Genomic DNA, 15,716 nt, shown 5'->3' with positions numbered 1-15,716 from the left:
TTTTGACTGTGTTTTCTCAAATATTCTTCAAATGTGAAACATATAAAATTTCTACTTTCGAAATTAGATTCCTTCTAAAACTATTACTCTGTATATAGTAACAATGACAGACAAGGAATAATAGCGGAAATGATTCTTACTTCCGGCCAAAACCGGTAGTGGCACCGCCATTACGACCTTCAAAGGCAGAATGATACATCAAGATTCTTTTGTTTGTTCGTCTTCTCTTCTCCATTCGAATTCGCACAATACGAGATCTTAATTAATTACTCTTACCCCTATTTGTGATCTTTGACAACAGCCCTCACTCAAAATATACGCAAGATAATTTCCTCGTGAAAATATCGATTCGAATCTTCTATTTATTTTCAAAAAAAAAAGAAAGAAAAATCGCTATAATAAGACTTAGATTAAGATTTAACGGAGTAATTCTCCACAAATCATCCATCCATTCATATCAAACGTTTATTGCTTATCAAGCAGATTGCAGTTACTATGGGAGTTTAAAACTTCAATTTTACAAGTTCTCACTTATCGACTGGCTTAAAAGCTTTCTCAAAGGTCGATTGATCCAGGTAACTATCGATGAACACACCTCAGAAGCTTAACTGAGGCAGCTTCACATAAACTTGGACAAAAAAAGCTCCGCAATAGCTTCTAATCCTCTATAAGGCCCAGATTCTTCTATCTTTAGAATATTGCTAGGAGCTCGACTCCCAGGTATACCCTGAAGATGCTCGAGTCAGTTCAGAAGAGAATAGTTCGACTTATATGCCATCCAGAGTTCACCAGAAACTTAGACAGCTTAAAGTAAAGAAGAAAGGTCGATGATCTGACTCTGTTTGACCGATACTATCACTCTTCAGAGCTGTATAGATAATCCCACACCAAGAGCAGTTTCTGCAAGATCTACTCGACAGGCAGACGTAGCTCTTGAACACCTGCAGACGCCCAGAAAGTCTATTTACTTCTTTCGAGAAGTGCAAGCCTGTGAAATCAGCTACTAAGGCACGTTCACTACAACCAACAGGAAGTTCAAGATCAATATCCACAGACATCTTCAGGGTTTACCCTCTTGGTCTTCATACATAAAAAAAGTTATTTTTGATTTAGTTCGTTAGAGAGAGAATTATATGCGTGGCTAGTGGGGGTCCATGAAAATCTATTTGGTTTTGATGTGAAGAACTGAAATGTTGATTTGACTTCTCTTATCAACTTGTGAAGACTTGAATATTTAATATTTAATCGGGACTTGACGTCGCCGTCCAACTCTTGGACGGATCAATTAAAATTACTTGCAGTGTAAGTGCCTATGATCTTGCACGAACTTTACTGATTCTTCATCAGTATAAACACGAATACCAAGCATCAACGTTCATCATTTGTGTCAAGAATTTCAAAATAAAAAGTAATTAGATATTAGAGTTTGCGGGTTTCGGAAAAGTGCTACTTTATTTTCATAACAAGCCTATTTCAATTAATTTTTGCGAAGTTTTGATATCAAAATTTTATTTGAAAGTATTTTTGGAGAACAGTTAATGTTACCTACAGTTGAATACTGTTCTGTACAAGTCTTCATTTAACTTTAACTGTACAAAGACGTATTGATGGAACGAGCTCTGATTTTGTGTAAGTATCTGCAATGAAGCATTTTTATTGGAATATTTTCGCGAAAACTTTGGAAGACAGACACAAGATCCAAATTTTGAAAGTGGTCTATGAGAAAAATGTTTGGGAACATCTGAATTAAATATAAGTTTTGTTTTTACAGCCCGTTCTGTTTATTCGGGGTGAAATAATAAATAATCTTGTTAATTATAAAAGTGGTATTTCTTGCTCCGGATATAAATTCTAAAACCTTTTAGCGAGATCTAAATTTAAATCTGAAGCGTCTAAAGAAAAAAGTGACGATGTACCGAAGTGGCCGTATCCTAGTTTAAAAATATGAAATGTTCATCTTTACATGTGCTACTATATTTTATGTGGCGCTTAGACGTTAATTTCATCGTGTCAGGAAACCGAAATAAGCAGAACGAATATTTTACATAATATATATTATCGTATAAATTTTTTTGAACAAATTTTGAAATACGAGGATGTATTGATATCTAGTTGGCCTAGACCAGCTCCATGCATAAACAAAATATTGCGTTACCATAGCAACGAACAATAACTTATTAGAAGTGTCAGTGTAAAGTTTGACGTCAAAAAAGTAAACCAGAGCTACGCAATAAATTAAAAGAAAAAATATGTCCACTTAAATTGGGGTATCGAGCCATCATCAAGTAGGTACCTGTTATTTAAAAGGGTTAAGAGGTAAGTAGATTTATTAAGATACGCTTAATACTCTTGGTGATCAATGTCCTTCGTATACGACCGTGAAAAATTGGACTGCAAGCTTCAAAAGAGGTGAATTTTCCATTGAAGATAATGACCGAACGGGAAGGCCAGTTTCTGTGTCAGTACCCGAAAATATCCATGCAGTTCATGACATCATTTTATCATGATATTCATATTTCATACGAACTCGTTCATCATATAGTTCACGTCAATTTGGACATGAGAAAAATCGCTGCAAAATGGATCCCCAAATGTTTGAATGTTGACCAAAAGCGTTTGATCTGTGCTCGATTTGAAAACGATGTAGACTTCCTAAACCGAATTGTTACTATGAATGAGATTTGGGTACATTTCTACGATCCAGAAACAAAGCAATAATCGATGGAATGGCGACACTCTGGTTCTCCAAGACCTAAGAAGTTTCGTGTCCAAAAATCTGCTGAAAAAATTCTTGCTTCAGTTTTTTGGGATTGCCATGGAGTAATCATGATTGATTTTTTGGGTAAGCGTAGAACAATAACTAGTGATTACTATTCTACATTACTGACCACTATACGGGAGAAAATTAAAGATAAAAAACGCGGAAAGCTGTCCAAAGGTGTTGTGTTTATGCAAGACAACACCTCTGCAGACAAATCTCATGTTGCCAAGCAAAAAAATTCGTGATTCTATCATCTCTTTCCTCAAGTTAAAAAAGAGTTTGAAAGGTCGTAAATTTTCTTCCAACGAGGAGGTCTAGTTTGCAGAGCAAGAAGAAACATTTTTTTTGAAAGGTCTAGAGACGTTGTAGGTTCGCTGTAATGAATGTATCCAATTAAGAGAAGAATATGTTGAGTAATAAAATATTTTGACATTGGAATTTTGTTTGATACTACAGTAAGCTAAAAATTTTTCAATATATCCTAGTATGTAGAGCTTTAGCAGGATATTTCGAAGCAATTACTTTTAGGCGAAGAGCCGGCCGCTGAAAAAAGCACCTGATCGGTTGAAGGACATATATTATTAGCAAAGGTAATACTCAAATAGACGAAAACAATGATATAGGAGTTGTAGTCCTCAGTAAGTCACTTATCTAGGCAACCATTTTTTGATTTTTAAATTTTGGTATAGATACTTAGCTTATTAGTTAAAACATGATTTTGGTATCAAATGAAAGCTTGAACTTTCTAGTTTTAGAGAAAAAAATGGTTGCCTAGCCTCTGACTGTTAGAAATTTTGGCAGTCTACTTTAAAAACGGGCAACCCAAGTGTACGCTATAATTATATCAAATTATTTTTTATATTTAAAATATTTAAGAAATAAATAATGTAATTGATTGTTTTCTCAATCAATTTTATTATACTAATCCTTGAGTAGGTAGTCAAACGGTTCAAAGAAAATATTTGGTTATTCCAACCAGAGAATCAAAATCGTTTAAAACCCTTAACCAGTTCTGTTGGGCGGTCTGCATGGGGCGTAGATCAATTTGTATCGGCTCTTATTTATTTTAATCTTTCAAAGAGACAATATCGATTTGTGCTTTATAGTGTTGAAGATCCAGACGCTACCCCATAAGTTGAATTTAGAACATTCTAATCATCATTTTTAAGGAATAAGCAAATTAAGGGTTTGGAGTTACCTCAAAGGGGTGTTTCATTGCGTACTATGGACAGATTTAGATCAACAGCGTTTATATTGAATGGCGCAGTTAATCGGATCAGCTGTAGACATTGAAATGATATATTTGAAAGTGAATGCGATACAAATACTAGATATATTCGAAAATATAAAAATAACTGCGATTATTTCCTTCAATAAGAGATTAAATGACATTTGGCTTCAGCAAGTTGAAAGACCAGCAACGATGAAAAAGGCGATGTTAACAACTTGAACAACATATGTGTGATTATTGATAAAATGAATTTTATTAAAGCATCAATAAAGGAAAGAATATTGGTATAGATTAGCGCCCTATAACTTCAGAAGCATGTGGCGAATTCTTCCACGTCATCGGACTCTTTATTTAAGGACTTTTAAGGATTAAGGGTGTATAGGGCATTAGCGTAAGCTCCTACAGGGGCGTAGATAGAAACAAAAATAGTTGAATTCGATGGTTTATCAATTTTTTCAATGAACTTGGTTAGGAAATTTCACTTAAATATGAAGGTAAACTGGCAGAAAATTTCTATTTTTCTTTATTTTCAATATTTATTTGTACAATACAAGATTTTCTTTAAATGAACTGCTGCTACATGAATCCCATTGTCCGTCTCAGAGTTAACATCGAATATATTGTTGATCTATTGGATCTAAATGTTGACTGGGTATCAATTATTGTGTTGTCTACCTCCTTTATTAATCTATCTTCAATTATATATTCGAATAGTTTGTATGTAATGCAAAGTTGTCATATGTCTTCATTATTTTATTTCATTTATTCACGACGCTTTTTTTATTTCTCCTTTTATTTGTTGCCGATTTTCCTTTCCAATAGTTCTTCATCTCTTTCTGTTTCTATATGTCACGCTGTTAGTAACTACTCAAAGTTTTCCTTCCATCTGGTTAAAATTGCATTATCTGCGTATATAATATTATAGTCGTCAAGCTGCCTAATGGATTTTTTTTCTGATTAACCACCTGCGTTTTCCTTCGTATTCACTCCAAACTCTTTCCCGTAGCTTACTTTGTGTGTCCTGTAACTGACACACAGATAGCGCTGTCCATATGACGTTTACGAAATACCAACTTTCAAAAGGCTATGTGTCAAATTTCATGACATTTCGATTAGTCAGAAAAAAGTGACAGCTATTTAAGTGAAGTTACTTTTATTATTTTCAAAACAATGGATTCTAAACAATTTCGTGTGTTAATTTATCATTGCTTCTTGATAAAAAAATACTGTACAAGCTCAGCAATGGGTTCCAAGTGTTATCCGAATTCTGCAGTCATATGTCCAAGAAAAAACCATTGTTTCACAAAGACAGTGCACCTATTCAAAAGTCGATGGCTAAATTGAACGAATTACATTTCGAATTGCTTCCTCATCCACCGTATAGTCGAGATCTAGCCCTCAGTGACTACTGGTTATTCGTTGATCTAAAAAAAATGCTTTTTGGAAAGAAATTCAGCTCAAATTGAGAAGCAACTGCTGAAATTGAAGCTTATTTCGAGGCAAAAGACGAATCCTTCTACAAGCATGGAATCGGGAAGTTAGGGAAGCGTTGAAATGATTTGCAGTTGTATTTTTTCGGAATACAATTTAAATAAAGTTTGTTTAGAAATATGCAATTCGTTAGGCATTGAAGAAACAAATCAAATAACAATAAATGGTAATTCAACTAACAATTTGCCACGACTTTTTTTTTAATTTTGTCTTCTACGCCGCTGGTTTGGATAATGAGATTTGATATCTACATTGACATATGCACTGTAGAAACATATTACGAATGTTTACGTATCCACTAACGAGGTGAAAGGAATTAATAATCGGGAGTTTTTATTCGTTTATTGAGTACTTTCCAGTGATTTAAACTCTTTTATATTTAATGAGAAGGAAACTATTTGATTTTATTGGTACATTGAATAATTGTAACAAGGGTTGAAGTGAAGATTTCACAAATGACATACAGATAAAAACTTGACATTGACAATGACATTTTGAATTGTAAATTTTCGTCTACTATTACGGTTAAAAAGAAAACTTGAATGATTAAAATGTTTTATTTGGTGTGTGCTATTGTAAGAAACTTGATCCTTGAAGACTACAAGAATCAACCTATAGAAGCATTTCAAATGTGGTTACATGGACAATTACTAAGAATATCATGGATATGCAACAAAATCTTAACTAATGATAAAAAAGTTTTTGCCAACCCCATAATCCATCCGTTCAATAAATTTTAAAATAATACACTTTAAAAAGTAGCTTGAGCACAAAGACCAAGATGGATAAGTCACATTGCTATAATGCCACGACAAAGACTTGTGAAAATGGTGCTGGAAAGGAGAGAAGAAGTGAAAAGAAGAAGATGTTAACCAAAGAGTAAATGTCTACAAGAAGTTAAACTTGATACAGAGGAAGTAGGCATTATGGAGTAGAGAGAAGAGAAGAAAGAGTTTTTAATAGGATAAATACAGTTTGAGAATAGTTAAATGTTGTAAACTGTCATACCTTGATCATGTTCTCAGAAGAAAATGGTTACCGGATTCTATAAAATATATATAAACGGTAAAATAGAAAACCTCAGAGGTGTAGAAAACAAAAATCTCCTGGTTGAGGAAAAAGAAACATTTTTTAAATTGTATTATAACAAAAAATGGAAGTGCAAATCATTCCAACGTTTCTCTAACTTCTCGATGCCGTGCTTGTAGAAGAATTTGTCTTTTGCCTCAAAAGAAGCTTCAGTTTCAGCAGTTGCTTCTTCATTTGAGCTGAATTTCTTTCTAAAATGCATTTTTTTGAGATCAACCAATAACCAGTAGTCACTGAGGGCTAGATCTCGACTATACGGTGGATGAGGAAGCAATTCGAAATGTAATTCGTTCAATTTAGCCATCGACTTGTGAATCGGTGCATTGTCTTTGTGAAACAATGGTTTTTTCTTCTACATATGACTGCAGAATTCGGATAACACTTTTGAACCCATTGCTATGCTTGTACAGTATTTTTTTATCACGGAATTGTTTGGAATCCTTTGTTTGGAAAATAATAAAAGTACTTCATAACTTCACTTAAATAACTGTCACTTTTTTCTGACTAATTGAAATGTCATGAAATTTGACACATAATCTTTTGAAAGTTGGTACATCATAAACGTCATATGGATTTGACAGCAGCCATCTGTGTATCAGTTACAGGACACACAAAGTAAGCTACGGGAAAGAGTTTGGAGTGAATTCGAAGGAAAACGCAGTTGGCAATAAAATCATGCGATATCAAATTTGAGGTCAATCAGAAAAAAAGCCATTAAGCAACTCAAAGACTACAATATTATATACGTACATAATGAAATTTTAAGCAGATGGAAGAGAAGGAGGAGTTACCAACATAAAAGCGATGTAAAAGCGGAAAATGATGAATAGGAAAACCATCGGGAAGATAGACTTATAAAGAAGATAGACAACACAATAATTGACAACACAGTCAACATTTAGATCCAATAGTTACACTCGATGTTGACATGTTGCAGCAGTTGATTTAGTATTTAGAGGAAATCTTAGATTGTACAAACAAATATTGAAAATAAAGGAGAATAGAAAAGTTACACTAAATTTTCCTGTTAGTTTACCTGCCTATTTAAGTGGAATTTTCTAATCTCCTGATTAAAGATAAAGAAACTTTTTATAAATTGTAATTTTCAATAAATCAGATTCTCGACCAATCCAAACCTATTTCTATTGATCTGTACAAGTTTTAAAAGACCAATGGAAGCCCGAAAATTTGTATTAAGGGGATGGTACTTGGCCCAACGAAGACAACACAAAAATTTTGGAAAATAATATATTTGTAATCTCCTTTTAGCTCCATACACTTTTCCCAGACATTTTCCAAAAGTTAAATACCTTTTTTATCATCAACCCTTTATTGTTGGGAAATATTTGACCACCGAGCTATTGTTTCAAATCTGGGAACAGGGTTAAGACTTCTTAAACGTAGTCAATAAAAATGATCCATGAACATGACCTTGCCAGCTGATGAAACAGTCTTTGCCTTCTTTGGAGCCGGTTCTTTCATTGTTTTGATTGTTCTTTGGTTTCGGGTATGAAATGATGGACCCACGTTCCATTCATGGTCACGAAAATCTTTGAAATATTGTCAAACACTCGATGGAAATATCTTCACCATGCTGGTTTTGTTTGCCTACAGACGGAACTGTCTTTGCCTTCTTTCGAGCCGGTTCTTCCATCTCAGTCCATTGTGTTGATTGTTCTTTTAATTCTGGTATGAAGTGATGGACCCACATTTCATCCATGGTAATAAAGCGGCGCAAAATTCGGCCTCATTTCTATGAAACATTGGAAACATCTTCACGACGCTGTCCATCCATTAATTTTGCGTACAGCTTTCTCACGTCCAAATTATCAGCTTCAGCACTTTTTGAAATACCTTCCATGTCTGGTAGCTCGCGCACTTCCAATCGTCGATCAACCAGTGGATTTTCTTCTTGCTACCTTGCTACCCAATGTTTTACAGTTAATAACGAAAGAGCAGTCTCATCTAGGTATTGTATTATACAACGAAGATCAATTTTTCCTATCTTTACAAAGTCATTGAAAAACGTGGCGTATTCAAACTTGAAACATATGCTGTATGGATTGTGGTATTTTTCAAGCAACTACCGCCATCTCTAGATGAGATCCTCGAAGTTCAGGTACATTTACGAAAATCCTATAATAATATTTGAAAGTTTTGCATTGGAAATTAGATTTTATTACTTTCTTTTACATAAAATTAGACTACATGAACTCCAATCTGTTCGCGCGAAGTTTTTGAATGTATCGTTCGCGCTAAAATTAACATTGTTGATACAAAGTAATCTAGATTTGAAAGAAAGTCGTTTTTGTGTGTAATAAATCAAAAAATCATAAAATGATCATTTTTGCAATATCGTTCTATTCATTTCCGAGAAAGATCTGATTTTTTGTTATCTGTTATCATCAATTAAAACCGATATGAAGTCGGACATGACAAGAGCAAAATTAAAGGCAGAAATTCGATAGAATCGGAACGCACATTCTAAGTCGAGTTAAATAAACAAGTCATGATTAATTCATAATGTAAACAGTGATTCCATTTAGAAAGAGCAGGAGGAAATACATCAAACGTCGAGGGGAAAAGACGGGAGGAATGTAAATGACGGTAATCGATACTACTGTAAATTTCGAAGACGTCCATTGCCTATAATACCAGAAATTTTGACGTTTTCTCCATAAAAACACCTTAAATAGATTTCGGATAAAAAATATCTGATATGTTTAATCCTATACCGATTATATGAGATAGATTATAAAGCAATTTTGATCTACACTTGAATATAGCTCAAATTCAAACGAAATATAAAAATTTGTCAACGTTCTGCAAATTATTTCAATTGCAGGTGACTTGAAAGTTGAAATAAAATTCTCACGGAATATAGGGGTATATAAATTATGTTTGTTTCCTTGTCAAGAAATATTTAAATCGACATTACAAGCTGAATGCTACTAAATAAGACGCTTTACTTCGATCTAAGACATGGGCGTACCTTAAAAAATAAAGTCGAAAAAAAAGGTTTTTGGTGACAAAATGAACAGTAGAAAAATAGACAACGCCATCGTGTTCTAGGGGTTAAATAAAAGTTATGCGCATAAAATTCAACATTTTTTGTCTATGCGTTATTTTTTTTAAACAATAAAAACACCAAAGAATCGGTACAAATTTTGTTTTTTGCCTTTTGCGCTAAACCTATGCAAAATTTGTCTTTGTTACTATGGACAATATTGTAGAGAATTGAAAAATCTTCAAAATAAGCTTTTATAAATTAAATTTCGATAATTTATTGATTAGATAATTTAACCGAAAGGAGAAACTTTTTAATTTTTTAAATTGTTTATAATTTGTTTAAATATAAATATAAAGGTTTCTTATTCATTGAAAACCGAGAACTCGATGTACTTAATCAATGCTCTAAAGATGGGCCCTGTGACCCCAATAGTTTTTGCAAAATGGCAATTAAACCTTTTTTTCAAAGGGCTATTCTTCGTCACCGTACGGTCCTATCATTATTTGGATAGAAGAAAAGTTGAATTAAAAATTCCTTATTTCATTTTTTTAATTTTTTTTACCTCAAAAAAGTGTTCAAAAAAGGGGTAAAAACAAATTGATAAACAATTGATTGTTTTTTAAACATTTTATAAAAATATCGTAATACCAATGTCATATTCGGAAAGCTGGCAGTTTAATTTGGGGCGAAGTTAGACATTTTTTTTTAAATTCACTGCGGCTTTCTTTTCCAATATTAAGGAATATTTTTTGCGTCATTTTGTAAGGGAAGCTTGAAATTTTTATCGATGAAAGTTTCAATAATATATTATTGAAAATGTGTATTTGGTAGCAGTATAAGTGACACTGTTTTTCTTCGCAAAGGCGGCGCGCTCAAAAATGCTCCGACAGACTTCAAATCTGCGGAGCGCTGAAAAATATTAATTATCTCAGTACTATTGGGCCGATTTTTATCTTTTTTTTTCAACTGGGCTAACTCGTACAGCTAAAATTAGTTGTCGCATTAGTTTTTTGCGAAAATTAATCATTTTCCCAGAATTTTGCAATTTTTTGTAAGACTTATTTATTTACTAAATAATTCATACTGGCATAAAATACTTTACATTCTAGGTGAAAATATTTCCCCATAAAATTTAGTATATGACGCAAAAAACATTCTTTAATATTGGAAAACAAAGCCGCAGTGAATTTAAAAAAAAATGTCTACCTTCGCCCCAAATTAAACTGCCAGCTTTCCGAATATGACATTGGTATTAAGATATTTTTATAAAATGTTTAAAAAACAATAAATTGTTTATCAATTTTTTTCATCTCTTTTTTGAACACTTTTTTGAGGTCAAAACAAAAATTCAAAAAACTCTTGTTTTTTCCAACGCGACTTTCCAAATGATTATAGCACCATCCGGTGAGGAAGAATGGCCCTTTGAATAAAAGGGCCTCCTATGGTTTAATTGCCATTCTGCAAAAACTATTAGGGCCACAGGGCCCATCTTTAGAGCATTGATAAGAAACCTTTATATTTAAAATTAAACAAATTATAAACAATTTAAAAAATTGAAAATTTTTTCCTTTCGGTTAAATTATCTAAGCATAAATTATCGAAATTTAATTTATAAAAGCTTATTTTGAAGATTTTTCAATTCTCTACAATATTGTTCATAATAACAAAGACGAATCTTGCATAGGTTCAGCGCAAAAGGCAAAAAACAAAATTTGTACCGATTTTTTGGTGTTTTTATTGTTTAAAAAAATAACGCAAAACTTTTATTTAACCCTTAGAACACGATGGCGTTGTTTTATTTTCTAGTCAAGTAATTTCGAAATGCTCTGGCTTACATAGGATGCTTTAAATAAAGCAGCAAAAGTTTTACTAATAAGCGTCTCCTTTCACCAAATGATCTACTGTCATTGTCGTTGAGAAAACTAAATAGCAAGACGACAAAAAACCTCTTATGCACGAAAGCCACGAATGGCTTTTCTAATAACCTTCCTACGTTCAAACGATCTTCGTCGCATTAAAGCCTAACAGTCTTCAAACTTGAAAAGCGTCGTGTTGTAGCTCAATGAAGAGCTAATTGCTTTTTATCTGCCTTTCTCGTTGTGACGCACCTTCTTCTATCAAAAACGATAGTAGATATGTAGGGGTTCGTCGAAGCGGTGTGTCCAAACTTACCTGCAGCCTGCATTGCACAAGATTTTCACCTAGGAAAAGACACTGCTGTCCTAGGCTGTCCAAGTCGTCCATCAATGGACCTCCTGATTAATAACGTCCCCTGGACACTCTAGCTAATCAAGAAGAATCTCGTCATACACTGTGTTATTTTCTAATGTATCGATATCGTTTGGAAAGGTTATCAGACATTTTGGCTTCAAACTTATAACATCACTATTCTAAAGTCTGCTTTGTATATCAATCGGCTCCATCATTTTATATTGTGTGTCACCAAGTACTTTATCAAGTTTTACATGAGGTGTGTTTAAAAAGTTCGATTAAAGATCCGATATCTGAATAGAAAATTTTAAAACACGCACGCGTTTATACATGCCAAAGAGCTCCACCGAACAGGAAGCCATAGGAAGACATCAGTGTGAAAGGTAGTGTCACACATGGTGTCAAAAACGGAGGGGGAATACCTGGATTCCAAGCGGCAATCCATGAAATGGTGTTTTCCTCGAGACCCAAAAAGTATCGCTGTATGTTAAACTATGAATGTTTATTCAAGGAATTTGCTTAGATGCAATCAGCATGTGGAGCAGTACTGGGCAGTAAAGTAAATTCTGCTTCACGATAACGCATCTGTTCACTCTATGCGCCTTTTCTTGATTCAACGTGGCGTAACTGCTCTAGATCATCCAACGTACTCCCCTGACTTGGCACCTGGGGACTTTTTTCTGTTTTCATGTATGTAGGAGGTCCTTCATGAGTTCGTTTTAGGCACGTGTCGGCCATCGAGGAGAGTGTGACATCCGTTCTGCGAGCGATTCCAAAGAAGGTAGTTTTCAGAAGCTTTATGAAAGTTTTATATACTATGGTCAATAAATATAATAAAATCGAGAATTTTGGTACTTCAAATGTGACTTCGGATATACCTCTTCTTAGAGATGTTCAGGACTTGTTTAATCATAAGTATACCTTTCAGGGATATGACAATTTTTGACAGCAAACAAAATATCAATAACAATATGAAGCAGTTTAATTATAATGAAATGAATTTTTTATTCGTACAATTGGAATTTCTTATTTCTAAATTTTTCGTACGACTATGTGTTAAATAACAAACTATTATTGGAATGTCTCACACTATATCTTGTGATACAGGTGGTTAGAAATGCAAAACGCACCTGATAGTTCCTTATAAACTATTTTATGTTACTTCCGTTTTATCCAATGACACAGGTGTTTCAGAAATATTAAATACATGCTCTTTATTGAGCATTAATTAAATTTTTATTCGAATGAGCATACTATTATGAAAATATAGATAACAAGCTATTTTTATTTATGAAATTTCGTGTGAACTAAAGACATTTATATCGATAAAGCTATTAAGATTAAACGTTGGCAAATTGTGTCTTTAGAAATTGTATTTTTTGGAAACAAATCTTTCATCTTATGTTGAAAGTATCTACTTCAAAAACAAACCGTCAATTGTCTTTAGGAACTGTCTTTTGCAAAATCAAACTGTCATTTGTCTTTGGAAACTCTATTTTGCAAAAAAACATCGCCATTTGGCTTAAAAACTGTTTTCCTTTAAATCCAGTGACATGTGTGTTTTGAAACTGCTTTTTTCAAACACAAACCGTGATATGTCTTCAGAAATTGTCTTTAGAAACTGTATTTTGCGAAAACAAACCAACATTTGTCTTTAAAAACTGTTTTGTTTTAAAAAAACCATCGATATGTGTATTTTGGAACAACCATTTTCAAACACAAACCGAGATATGTCTTCAGAAATTGTCTTTTTCAAAACAAATCATCCTTCTTATGTTGAATCTGTCTACTTCAAAAACAAACCGTCATTTGTCTTAAGAACTATCTTTTAGAAAATCAAACTGTAATTTGTCTTTGGAAGCTCTATTTTGCAAAAAAACATCGCCATTTGTCTTAAAAACTGTTTTTTTTTATATCCAGTGACATGTGTTGTTTTGAAACTGCTTTTTTCAAACACAATCCGTGATATGTCTTCAGAAATTGTCTTTATAAACTGTGTTTTGCGAAAACAAACCAACATTTGTCTTTAAAAACTGTTTTGTTTTAAAAAAACCATCGATATGTGTATTTTGGAACAACCATTTTCAAACACAAACCGAGATATGTCTTCAGAAATTGTCTTTTTCAAAACAAATCATTTATCTTATGTTGAATCTGTCTACTTCAAAAACAAACCGTCATTTGTCTTAAGAACTATCTTTTAGAAAATCAAACTGTAATTTGTCTTTGGAAGCTCTATTTTGCAAAAAAACATCGCCATTTGTCTTAAAAACTGTTTTTTTTTATATCCAGTGACATGTGTTGTTTTGAAACTGCTTTTTTCAAACACAAACCGTGATATGTCTTCAGAAATTGTCTTTATAAACTGTATTTTGCGAAAACAAACCAACATTTGTCTTTAAAAACTGTTTTGTTTTAAAAAAACCATCGATATGTGTATTTTGGAACAACCATTTTCAAACACAAACCGAGATATGTCTTCAGAAATTGTCTTTTTCAAAACAAATCATTTATCTTATGTTGAATCTGTCTACTTCAAAAACAAACCGTCATTTGTCTTAAGAACTATCTTTTAGAAAATCAAACTGTAATTTGTCTTTGGAAGCTCTATTTTGCAAAAAAACATCGCCATTTGTCTTAAAAACTGTTTTTTTTTATATCCAGTGACATGTGTTGTTTTGAAACTGCTTTTTTCAAACACAATCCGTGATATGTCTTCAGAAATTGTCTTTATAAACTGTGTTTTGCGAAAACAAACCAACATTTGTCTTTAAAAACTGTTTTGTTTCCAAAAAACCATCGATATGTGTGTTTTGAAAATCTCTTTTTCAAACAAAAATCGTCAGTTGCCTTTAGAAATTGTCTATGACAAAAACCCGTTGTCATTTGTCTTTAGAAACTGTTATTTGCAAAAACAAACCGCCATTTGTATTTAAACACTGTTTTGTTTTCAAAAGCCCACCGATATGTATGTTTTGAAAAACTCTTTTTCAAACAAAAATCGTCAGTTGCCTTTAGAAATTGTCTATGACAAAAACCCGTTGTCATTTTTCTTTAGAAACTGTTATTTGCAAAAACACACCGCCATTTGTATTTAAAAACTGTTTTGTTTTCAAAAGCCCACCGATATGTGTGTTTTGAAAAACTCTTTTTCAAACAAAAATCGTCAGTTGTCTTTAGAAATTGTCTATGACAAAAACCCGTTGTCATTTTTCTTTAGAAACTGTTATTTGCAAAAACAAACCGCCATTTTTATTCAAAAACTGTTTCCTTTTCAAAAACCCACCGTTATGTTTGTTTCGAAACACTTTTTGTAACACAAACCGTCATTTGTCTTTAGAAACTGTTTTGTTTTCAAAATCCCACCGATATGTATATTTTGAAACATCCGCTTAAAAAAAATTGTCTTTTTAGGAAACAAATCGTCCAGCGTCGTTTTAAACTGTCTTCTCCAAAAAAAAACTGCCAGTTGTCTTTAGGAACTGTCTTAATCAAAAACAAATAATCATTTATCTTTAGAAAATGCCTCTTGCAAAATCAAACCATAATTTTTTTTAGCAAGAACCCAACAACAAGTATTGTGTATTTTGAAACTGTATTTATCGGTAAAGCGGTTAAAAATGAACGTTGCCAGATTTAAATAATAGACAAGTAATCGATTGGTTGGAATCATACGAAAAAGTTCTTTTCCGCAAAATTGCATTCATTATCTCTATTATTAGAATATTTTTAATGTAGGTTAGGTATGGAAGGTGTAAGGTTGTATTTTGAAAGGAGCGGCGTAAGGGATTCCATCTACAATTTCACCCCTTTTCCTTTTACCGTGATGAAATATCGATTACCTGCCGGCAGTTGTCACGACACCCACGCCCTTCCCTGAAGATGGATATTGATGATTTTTCACTTTTTTTCAAAGAATTACA

This window comes from Diorhabda carinulata, chromosome X (assembly GCF_026250575.1).
Source record: "Diorhabda carinulata isolate Delta chromosome X, icDioCari1.1, whole genome shotgun sequence".
Taxonomy (NCBI): Eukaryota; Metazoa; Arthropoda; class Insecta; order Coleoptera; family Chrysomelidae; genus Diorhabda; species Diorhabda carinulata.
This window is presented reverse-complemented; position numbering follows the sequence as displayed.